Source organism: Amblyraja radiata, chromosome 14, assembly GCF_010909765.2.
Source record: "Amblyraja radiata isolate CabotCenter1 chromosome 14, sAmbRad1.1.pri, whole genome shotgun sequence".
NCBI lineage: Eukaryota > Metazoa > Chordata > Chondrichthyes > Rajiformes > Rajidae > Amblyraja > Amblyraja radiata.
The window spans coordinates 25311287-25323306 of record NC_045969.1 but is presented as its reverse complement, the minus strand read 5'-3'; the positions used below and the strand labels follow the sequence as shown (position 1 = coordinate 25323306).

The 12020-nt window shown below is 42.0% G+C and overlaps 1 protein-coding gene across 5 annotated transcripts in view; it reads right to left on the bottom strand.

Moving 5' to 3' along the window:
• The window catches only part of rubcnl (rubicon like autophagy enhancer), a 51281-nt gene extending 48550 nt beyond the window's left edge, over positions 1-2731 (bottom strand). For 3 of the 5 annotated variants that reach the window (XM_033032847.1, XM_033032851.1, XM_033032853.1), the window contains exon 1: positions 2536-2683. The gene's annotated coding sequence lies outside the window, so the exon portion shown is untranslated. Of the gene's footprint in view, positions 1-2535 lie in introns of all 5 variants that reach the window. The other 2 variants (XM_033032848.1, XM_033032849.1) reach the window with 2 other exon arrangements.
• Between the last annotated feature and the right edge of the window lie 9289 nt (positions 2732-12020).

The following is a 12020-nucleotide window of genomic DNA, read 5'->3' as shown; positions in this document are numbered from 1 at the left end:
TGAACCAGATTTGAACGAAGGCTCCTAAAATGAATCAAAAGCAGGTAATGCAGTTCAGCCCATCCACTAATTTCTGCGCTCATATTTAGCAGTTGGATTCCTTCATTGGTAATTGACTTTGCACAGATTAAACACTGCAAATTTTATTTCAAAAGACTATCATCAATGTTGTACTCTCTTGAATGGTAGTTTACACGAAGATTAATTATGTCTGTTATAAATTATTCACCTGCATCTAGCAAGGTATCAGATATGCAAAAGACTAATAGTGAATTGTACTTTAGATAGATCAGAGGATCCCAGGAAGAGGAGAGCATGGATAGCAAATTTGCTGCCACATGACCAATGTGGTTCCTTGTTCATGGAGCCAAGAAATTAGAATTGTCAGCATCAGATGAAAGGAAGGGATGAATTGCCTCTAAAAAGCTAAAGAGATTGATAAAAGTACATAGTGTACGCCTTAAGACGACAAAAATAAAAGGAATAAAGAGCCAAGAACTTGGAGGAGTGAGTGGCTAGGTTGATCAGAAATGCAGCACTATTATTATCCTGAAAAGATGTAACCTCTATCTTATTTCAGAGAGGCAATACATTCATTATTTACCTTTTGTAAAGGGGACGATGACTTATTTTTGGCACATTTGGGAGCAGTATATGACATGTCCCAACAAAGTGTATTATCAAGCCTCTGCTTTCTGTAAGGTGAACAAGTTATCTTTTTAAGTAAATTATGCAGTAGACAATGGCAAAATATAGTTTGAAGAAAAGCAAGGAGAAACAGAAGGCAGTGAAATGCCATGACACAATGTCTGATTTTTTTTGGGTGCTCTGGTTTCCCCCCACATTCCAAAGACATAGGTTTGTAGATTAGTTGGATTCTATAAATTGCTCTCAGTGTGCAAAAGTGATGCAAAAGTGGGATAACATAGGACTAGTGTAGTAATGGTCAGCATGGACTCAGTGGGCTGAAGGGCCTGTTTCCACGTTATATCCCTAAAACTAAAACTAAAACCTAAAGCACTTTGGAATATCAAAGAAAAATAGAACTAGAACGGAAATATTAGCACATGATGTCAAGAGTAAAACCTGTTTATTCAAAATCTTTATTTTTAGAGACTTATTAGTTGGCAAGAAGTGATAGTTTAGAAAAAAGGGTAACTTGTAATATGAGAAGCTATGAAGAATCTTTAAAGAATCAGTAATGTGAACATTAAGGCCAAGCTTAACTTATTCTGCAATGTTGCGCTGATGCTATAGTTACCAGCCTCAGTTCCAGCACCCTCTGAGTGTGATGATTGACTGGTAGAGGAATCATATTTCACAATGAACCTAGCAACGAGCTTTGTGCACATCAGCTTGGATACAAGTTTGGAGTGCGCTTCCTATGTCACTATCAGCTCCTGCTCTGGAGAATTGCACCCCTTGTGGCATAATGACCAATGGTCGTTTCAAATGATTCTAATGCAAAAAGTAGGCGGCTGAGCAGATTTTTAGCTGGGAGTAAAAAATATAACTATCAAGTACTTCTTCCTTTGTTACCACTTCCAGGGCAGTCAGTGACAGCCCCTACAATTTGCCTCATTTTGAATCATGTCTGGGGAAACAGGATTGGGAGAGGTTTACTTACAATTATTTCAACCTGCTCACCCTGAGGTGACTATTTGGACCAAACTGCTAGAGAAGGTAGTGCATGAGGAAATTATTACATTGTTTAGAAGGTATTTGGACTGTTCTTGGAATTTAAAGAAGTAGAGGGATGCAGGCCTCGTGAGCAAATGACATCATAGTCAAGGTGGGCCGAAGGGCCCTTTTCTGTGCTGGATGTTTCTATCATTCAATACCAAACACCTACACAGATAGAGAAAAAGGATTGATAAGGTGTGCAAGGAATGTTTGGCAGGTCCTTTTCACAGAATATACTCGATAAGAACAGGCCGGACCTGTTCACGCCAGTGTTTATGTTCTATTCAAACCTCCGCCCATCAAAATCCATCAGTGTGACCCCCTGTCCCCTTCTCTTTCATCAGCTCATCCAGCCTCCTTATAAATCCAGCTGTCTCATACGCCTCAACCTCTTCCCTGTGGAAGCGAGTTCCCTATTCACAACATGGGTGAAGGGGAGTTTCTTCTGAAACCCCAGTTGGATTTCTAGGTGGATGTCTTATATTGACAGCCTCTGGTTATGATCCTCCCCACAAGTACACACATTTGCTCTGTCTTAACTATTAAAATCTTTGCCATTTGAAAACCTCTACCAGGTAACCCCTCAGTTCTTAATCAAGCACATATGCAATGATATTGTTTTGCGATGACATTCTTTAGGGAATTAATTCTGGCACTTCTCCATCTGTATTAGTCCACAAAAGGGTTTCTTCCAACAGCACAACGTTTAAGTAAAAGTACCTGAGAGACTCAAGAGCTACGTTGATAATGTGTTAGGTCTATTGCTACGTAAAACCCTTTGGACCTTCTGATCATGCCAGTTGAATCCAGATGCTATCATGAATGAGAATATAAAGCATTTTCTCCACTCACCTGCAGGTCCCTGCACATCACCACCATTCTGGCCTGCAGCTTCAACGTACAAAAAAATCACAGCTCTTCATTACTGAGCCTTACCTGGTGGAGAGAAAGAGAGCGAAAAAGCAGCTGCCATGATTCAGCAAAGCAGTCAAAGTGAATTATGTCAGAGTAACCTAAAACCAGGTTGGATGTGTTCAGAACTATCACGTCAAGTGTGTAAACAAGCTATCATGGTGTGATTGGTAAATTTTCACAGAGGGTGGTGGTTTTCTGAAACAAGCTTCCACTGGGAGTGGTAGAGGCAGGTACAATTACAACATTTGAAAGGCATTTGGACAGTACTCGGAAAGGAAGTGTAGAGGAATACAAGCCTTATGCAGGCAATGCGGTAAGTTTAGACAGACGTCACAGTTGGTATGGACCTGATGGGCCAATAGGCCCATTTCTATGCTGTATGGTGATTTACCTTTTATTCCAAGGGAATTAGGTGCAAAGCAGACATACAGTTAGGTGCATGGGAGTAGGTACAGTCAAGTATAGAAAGAAAATGATGTCCATATTTCCTGTTTGCCAAAGGTATCTTTCATACCCAGAGGTGCAGGGCTGCAAAATATGGAAAACAGGTTGTATATATTTTATTTATGAATCACGCCCAGACAGATGCATTCCTAAGTGTCATGCTAACAGCTTATCATTCTGCACCCTTTAATAGATTTGCTATTGAAGTCTAAATATAATTAAAGTGACAAAGCAACCATTTGGCTGCTACCTACAATAATGAAGGGCAAGAAGAGACCCACATATTGACCAGGAATATAAATGGCAGCTTATTCAGTGGGAGAACCAAGACGGTGAGCAACTTGTTCCAGCAGCTTTCCTGCCTTTTTCTTATTCCCTTCAATCAACTCAAAGACTCAATTTTCAGTGGGATTTTCATCATGTGGCTACTCTGAGTAAATAAAGGTCTAAGTGTAATAGTTTGCCAATGAAGTTAAAAACAAAATACATTTTACTTTGAAAATCATCGACACGAAGTGGAGGGGGTTCTCTTGATGGAGATCATTATGGAGCTAAGACTGAGAGGTTGGTCTGGACTTGGTGGTAGAATCCAGACCAGATGCCTTAGCCTTGGCCTGAGGTCACAGCCACTGGAACCAAGCAGACTGCCAAGTGGAGGCAGCTTAGGCAAGGAATCTAACAAAAAGCATACATAGATCCCTGTTGACCATGCTTACAATGCATTCTGCACACCATCATCCCTAAACTCGCTGGCTGACCAGAACCCAATGCTGGTTTTTTTAATTCCCATGTTCCTTCAAGCCCTTTTCTCCTTCGTGAATCCTCCATACTACCTTTGAAGTATTTGAATTTCTCTACTTCTTCCTCCCACACCATCCTCATTTTAATAGACAAAGCAACAACCTCTCCCCCAATGCCAGCAAGTCAAAGGAGATTGTGATCGACTTAAGGAAGCGAAACAGTATACACACCCCAGTATACATTGATGTGCCGAAGCAGAGATCATTGAAAGCTTCAGGTTCTTAGGAATAAATATCACCTGCAATTTGTCCTGGACCAGCCACATCGAAGCAATGGCAAATAAAGCACACCTCTACTGCTCTACTTCTTTAGGAGGCTTGGGAAGTTTGGCATGTCCCCAACAACCCTCACCAATTTTGACAAATGTGTCGTAGAAACAATTTTATCTAAATGGTGTCAAGTTGGGAAAAGGGGAAGTACAACGCGATCTGGGGGTCCTTGTTCATCAGTCAATGAAAGTAAGCATGCAGGTACAGCAGGCAGTGAGGAAAGCGAATGGCATGTTGGCCTTCAGAACAAGAGGAGTTGAGTATAGGAGCAAATAGGTCCTTCTGCAGTTGTATAGGGCCCTAGTGAGACCACACCTGGAGTATTGTGTGCAGTTTTGATCCCCTAATTTGAGGAAGGACATTCTTGCTATTGAGGGAGTGCAGCGTAGATTTCCAAGTTAATTCCCGGGATGGCGGGACTGTCATACGCTGAGAGAATGGAGCGGCTGGGCTTGTATACTCTAGAGTTTAGAAGGTTGAGAGGAGATTTTATTGAAACATATAAGATTATTAAGGGTTTGGACACGCTAGAGGCAGGAAACATGTTCCCAATGTTGGAGGAGTCCGGAACCAGGGGCCACAGTTTAAGAATAAGGGGTTAGCCATTTAGAACTGAGATGAGGAAACACTTTTTCACACAGAGAATTGTGAGTCCGTGGAATTCTCTGCCTCAGAGGGCGGGGTAGGACGGTTCTCTGGATACTTTCAAGAGAGAGCTAGATGGGGGTTTTAAAGATAGCAGAGTCAGGGGATATGGGGAGAAAGCAGGAACGGGGTACTGTTTGGGGATGATCAGCCGTGACCTTGGCAGAAAGACAATACACTGAATCCAACAAAAAGCTTTTCACTGTACCTCAGTACACGGGACAATAAACTAAACTGAACTGAACCTCAAACCTTTCTGAAGAAGGGTCTTGACTTTATATCCTTTTGTGTGTTAACCAGCAATTCCTTGTTTCAGAAATAATATGTTGATTCAACAATGTTAGAAAGCCTTAGCTTTTAGCATAGTCGATACTCTCTCCTTTCCTGTTGACAACATGAAGCCGAGTCAATCGCAAAACAAATGATCAGGTTTATGTAAGTGACAATTTAATTGGCAGCTGGAGTTCTCAGTTCAACCTGTATTTCCTGAACCTAGATTCCTCACTAAGTGCAAGTGGATAATTTGAATATTCATGTTTACCTTGTGCTACAAAGCCCCTTCACTGTTTTACATTTGGAACTTTTGATCTGCAAACACTATCATTTTGGAAGTTAAATTAAAAATGATCAATGCATTTATAAGTAGTAAATGCCACTGACTTCATTCCTCTGATCCTTTCCTCTCAACCACAAGGATTCAAACTCAACCAGAAGCTTGCATAAGTACAATACTGAGGGAATGATGCACTCAGTATTTCAAATGAGACATTTTCTACGATCTCTGAGATGGTTTCAAGAGATCCCATGACATGACCTCAATGGGAGGATGGAGATATCTTTGATGTCCCAGCCAATATTTATCCTTCACATTGGTATTATGATCTAAGCCCAGTGGATATCAGATGTGGACAATTTTGCTCACATTGCAACTGTAAAATCTGGACCATAAGATTAAGTTGGATTGTTATTGTGTCGTGCTTGTTTCCCCATTTTTACCAATGTAATCTTTCAGGAAAATCATAAACACTTGACCTGGTAATAATCATAAACACATTTTGAGAGGAAGTGATAAATCAGTAAAAACTGGTTCCTCTGTCAGGAGAGTTGGTAACCAAAAATAAATGGAGACAAAACACCACTTTGTTCTGTCCTTTGCAAATATATGCTTTAAATAAAGAAACTTAAATAAAAATATGTTAATTTTCAGGATTTAGTGGAAAAAATATACGGATTAATCAATTTACCTATTTTCTTTTCACTCTGAGCTGACTTTCCACTGCTTGGTGTCAAAAATAAATGAATGAAAACTTGCATTCAAATTGGTTCTTAATCAACAATATGTTTTTAAACTGGTAAGAGGTTTAGTCTGGAAAAAAAGCTTGAGCCATTCTGGGCTTGATGTAGGTGCTCAGTCATTTATATTTTGGGGTTTGCAGAGATCACTTTAATGACTACCAGTCACCAGATCAAGAGTCAAGAGTGTTTAATTGTTATATGCAACAGGAAGGAAATTAGTCAGGCTGAAGGTCCTGTGGAGTTCCGCAGGGATCTCTGGGACCTCTGCTGTTTGCGATATATATAAATGCCGGGGACATTAACGTTGACAGGTTGGTTAGTAGGTTTACAGATGATACCAAGATTGCTGGGGTCACAGACTGTGAGGAAGACTGTCAAAGTATGCAGCAAGAAAAACAGTATGGGTGGAGAAATGGCAGATGGAGTTTAATCCGAGCAAGTGTAAGGTGTTGCACTTTGGGAGATCAAATGTAAAGGTAAAATTTGCAATTAATGGTATAGAAACATAGAAACATAGAAAATAGGTGCAGGAGTAGGCCATTCGGCCCTTCGAGCCTGCACCGCCATTCGGCCCTTCGAGCCTGCACCGCCATTCAATATGATCATGGCTGATCATCCAACTCAGTATCCTGTACCTGCCTTCTCTCCATACCCCCTGATCGCTTTAGCCACAAGGGCCACATCTAACTCCCTCTTAAATATAGCCAATGAACTGGCCTCAACTACCTTCTGCGGGAGAGAATTCCACAGATTCACCACTCTCTGTGTGAAAAAGGTTTTCCTCATCTCGGTCCTAAAAGATTTCCCCTTTATCCTTAATCTGTGACCCCTTGTATGACCCATAACACCATTGAAGTACAGTGGGATGCTGGGGTCCAAGTCAATAACTCCCTGAAAGTGGCAATACAGGTAAGTGTTCAGTCAAGAATTGTCATATGTACCGAAATGGAACAATGAAATTCTTACTTGCAGCAGCACAATGGGTTTGTAAAAGCAGTGCTCAATAGATAACATAAGAAACAAACAAAGAAAAATTCAATAAATTAAAAACCCAATATAGTGCAAAAACAAAACAAAGCCGGTTCTTAGTGCAACCAGGACAGTTCGTAGTTCAGAGTTTGGTTGGAGTTGGGAGTGTTCATTAGCCTGATTATTGAGAAGAAGCAATTCTTGAACCTGGACGTTACAGTTTTCAGACTCTTATATCTTCTTCCCGACAGCAGGGGTGAAATGAAATGAAATGGACAGGATGTTGTGGGTCCATGATGATGCTGGCTGCCTTTTTGAGGCAGTGCCTCCTATAAATCCCTTCGATGGTGGGGAAGTCAGAACCTGTGATAGACCAAACAGTGTTCATCACTTTTTGTAATTTCTTTCGTTCCTGGGCATTCGAGTTGCTGAACCTGGCCCTGATGCAACCAATCAATATGCACTCTACTGTACATCTGTACAGATAATATTCGTCGACATGCTGAATCTCCTCAATCTTCTGAGGAGGATAAGGGATGGACTTTAGGATTGCATCGATATGCTGGGTCCAGGATAGATCTTCAGAGTTATAAACACCCAGGAACTTGAAGTAGTTTGACTTTATTCACCACAGATGGTGAAAATCTGATGAAAGTTGATGAAAATCTGTTTGTGGATCCTCAACCTTCCTCTTCTAAAGTCAACAATCAGTTCCTTTGTTTTACTGAAGTTGAGAGCAACATTGTTGTTTTGGCACCATTCAATCAGATGATCGATCTCCCTCATATATTCTGACATCATTATCCACAATTCATCAAACAAAGGTGGTGTCATCAGCAAATTTAAAGTTGGAGTTGGTACTGTGACTGGCAACACAGTCATGGGTGTAGAGTGAGTAGAGCAGAGGGCTGAGCACCCAGCCTTGAGGTACCTCTTTGCTGATGGTTATCAAGGAGGAAGTGTTGCGCCCAATTCATACCGGTTGTGTTCTATTGATGAAGAAGCTGAGGATCCAGTTGTAAAAGGGTGCACAGTAACCCAATTCCCTGAGCTGGGAATTATAGTGTTGAACGCTGACTTGCAGTCTATGAACAACAGCCTGATGTATGTGATTTAACATTTCAAGTGGTCCAGTGCAGAGTGGAGAGCTAGTGGTATGGCATCCCGTTGATCTATTGTGGCGGACGGCAAATTATACTGGGTCTGGGTTTTTGCTAAGGTAGGAGTTGATGTGCGCCATAGACAACCTATCAAAGCATTTCATCATGACGGACGTTTGTGCCACCGTAATGGTAGTCATTGAGACATGTCACCATTCCTGGGCACTGGTATTATTGATGTCCTTTTAAAGCAGGTGGGAACCACAGGCCACAGTAGTGAGAGGTTGAAGATGCCCACAAAGATTGCAGCCAGTTGGTCCGCGCGGGTTGACGCTTGACATAAGTGAATGCTGTGCACTCTGTTTCACAGAAACGTAGCTCACCCCAGCTCTTCAGACTTGACCCCCCAGCCCAAAGGTTTCTTGATCCATCGTATGGGCCGACATGTGCCATGAGGAAAAAGGTGAGGCGGCAGTGTCTGCATCCTAGTAAACTTTTTGTGGAGTACAGACGTAGTAGTCTTGTCCAACTCCTGGTCCCTGCACCAGGTGTAGGATTTATAATGGAGGGAAAAATATATACTGAAGGTTGAAGCAATTATGTGAAGCTGAGACAATGTTACTGAAGTCTTGAAATAGAAATCATTCATCTTTAGTCATTATGCTAAACAAGAGAGAATTGCTTGTGGGTTGAGCCCAACCATGCAGCTTCAGTTCCACTGGGATCAAGGAACCAAATGTCCAGAGTTGTGCTGAGCCACACCCTTCATTCGGGTTTAGTGCCAGCAAGCAAAGCCAAACTTTGTTCCCAAGGGACATTTATTAAATTGAATATGAATTATGTCTTTTTATGTGTGCATTGTGCTGTATGTTCAGCGTGAGGATTTCAATTGTGGATGAAGTTTCCAATAATGTGCAGGGATAGTTTAAGGATGCACTGGAAATTTTTTGTGATACCAATGCCGTAATCACAAGGCTCTAACTATCACGACTGAAAGGGCTGGAATTGTTATTCGAACAATTTAAGACATAATTTATACAATTATAAAGGAGCGTTAAGAACACTGAAACAGGCCTGTCAATCCCTTGTATACAGTACATGCCAAGCGTCGTACGCATCTGTATTAAGCTCATTTATCAGTAAATGTTCATAACGATGCATTGGCAATTCAAGTTATCATCCCAATACTTTTTAAATGTTATGAGAGTACCTACTTCTGCCTAATTCTAAGGCAGTGTGTTCCGAATTACTCACATCCCCTCCAACTCTCCTACGTCTCACCTTAAACCTATGCTCTTTGTTTTAGATGCTTCTATTATGGACAAAACATTCTGACTATCAGCCTTAACTATGCCTCTCATAATTTAGTATAATTCTGTGTAGGTTGGAACTACAGATGCTGGTTTACACTGAAGACGCATTAACTCAGCAGGTTAGGCAGCATCTCCTGCATTCTGCAGCATAATTGACTCCAGCGTCTTTCCCACCACCGAAGTCAGGCTAACTGGTCTGTAATTCCGTTTTCTCTCTCGCTCCTTTCTTGAAAAGTGGGATAACATTAGCTATCCTCCAATCCATAGGAATTGATCCTGAATCTATTGAACATTAGAAAATGATCACCAATGTGTCCACTATTTCTAGAGCCACATGGTTGAGGACCCTGGGATGCAGTCCATCAGGCCCCGGGGATTTATCATCCTTCAGTCCCATTAACCTATCCAATACTATTTCTCGCCTAATGAAAAATTCTTTCAGTTCCTCAACCCCCTTAGATCCTCTGTTCTCCAGTTCTTCTGGGAGATTGTTTGTGTCTACCTTAGTGACTTCCTGATATAGAAGTGGCCAGAGGATCTGGGGTGACGGAGGAACTGAAGAAAATCCACATTAGGCAGGAAATGGTGTTGGATAGACTGATGGGACTGAAGGCTGATAAATCCCCAGGGCCTGATGGTCTGCATCCCAGGGTACTTAAGGAAGTGACTCTAGAAATCGTGGATGCATTGGCGATAATTTTCCAATGTTCTATAGACTCAGGATCAGTTCCTGTGGATTGGAGGGTAGCTAATATTATCCCACTTTTTAAGAAAGGCAGGAGAGAAAACAGGGAATTATAGACCAGTTAGCCTGACATCGGTGGGGGGGAAGATGCTGAAGTCAATTATAAAAGATGAAATAGCCGCACATTTGGATAGCTGTAACAGGATCGGTCCGAATCAGCATGGAATGGAATGCTATTTATTGTCATTCAAACCTAGGTTTGAACGAAATTACAATAAATGGCATTCCATTCCATGGATTTCCGAAGGGGAAATCATGCTTGACTAATCTCCTGGAATTTTTTGAAGATGTAACTAGGAAAATGGACAATGGAGAGCCAGTGGATTTAGTGTACCTGGACTTTCAAAAAGCATTTGATAAGGTCCCACATAGGAGATTAGTGGGCAGAATTGGGGCTCATGGTATTGGGGGTAGAGTGCTGACATGGATAGAGAATTGGTTGGCAGACAGGAAACAAAGAGTAGGGATTAACGGGTCCCTTTCAGAATAGCAGGCAGTAACTAGTGGGGTACTGCAAGGCTTGGTGCTGGGACCGCAGCTATTTGCAATATACATCAATGAGTTGTATGAAGGGATTCAAAGTAACATTAGCAAATTTGCAGATGACACAAAGCTGGGAGGATGCTATGAGAATGCAGGGTGACTTGGACAGGTTGGGGGAGTGGGCATATGCATGACAGATGAAGTTTAATGCGGATAAATGTGAGGTTATCCACTTTGGTAGCAAAAACAGGAAGGCAGATTACAATCCAAATTGTGTCAAGTTGGGAAAAGGTGAAGTACAATGGGATCTGGGGGTCCTTGTTCATCAGTCTATTAAAGTGAGCATGCAGGTACAGCAGGCAGTGAAGAAAGTGAATGGCATGTTGGCCTTTATAACAAGAGGAATCGAATATAGGAGCAAAGAGGTCCTTCTGCTGTTGTACAGAGCCCTAGTGAGACCACACCCGGAGTATTGTGTGCAGGTTTGGTCCCCTAATTTGAGGAAGGACATTCTTGCTATGGAAGGAGTACAGCGTAGGTTTACAAGGTTAATTCCTGGGATGGCGGGACTGTCATATGCTGAGAGAATGGAGCAGCTGGGCTTGTACACTCTGGCGTTTAGAAGGATGAGAGGGAATCTCATTGAAACATACAAGATTGTTAAGGGCTTGGACACGCTAGAGGCAGGAAACATGTTCCCGATATTGGGGGAGTCCAGAACCAGGGGTAATTCTCCTTATTCTTAAACCACAGTTTAAGAATAAGGAGTAAGCCATTTAGAACGGAGACAAGGAAACACTTTTTCCCACAGAGCGTGGTGAGTCTGTGGAATTCTCTGTTTCAGAGGGTGGGGGAGGCAGGTTTTCTGGATGCTTTCAAGAGAGAGCTAGATAGGGCTCTTAAAAATAGCGGAGTCGGGGGATATGGGGAGAAGGCAGGAACGGGGTACTGATTAGGGATGATCAGCCATGTTTAGATTGAATGGCTCGAAGGGCCGAATGGCCTACTCCTGCACCTTTTGGAAACTTAAGGAAAGATTTAGAAAGATATGGGCCAATCACAGGCTGGTTGGACGAGTGTGGATGGGGTATCTTGGTTAGCATGGGCAAGTTGGGCAGCAGGGCCTGTTTCTATGCAGTATCGCTCTATAATTCAATGAATGATATGATTGGCAGGGTAGCAGTTAGTAGAGAAGTTCCTTCACAGGTTCAGTGAGGCAGGCTCAATGCTGACCTTTGGAGGTCTGTCTGGAGTCTCCCAGTGACCACTTGGATTTTGTCCACGTGCACCAGTTTCCTCCTATCTTTTATGACTGGCAGGTTAAGTTGTGAAAAGTGCCTCCAATGTAGATGTGTGG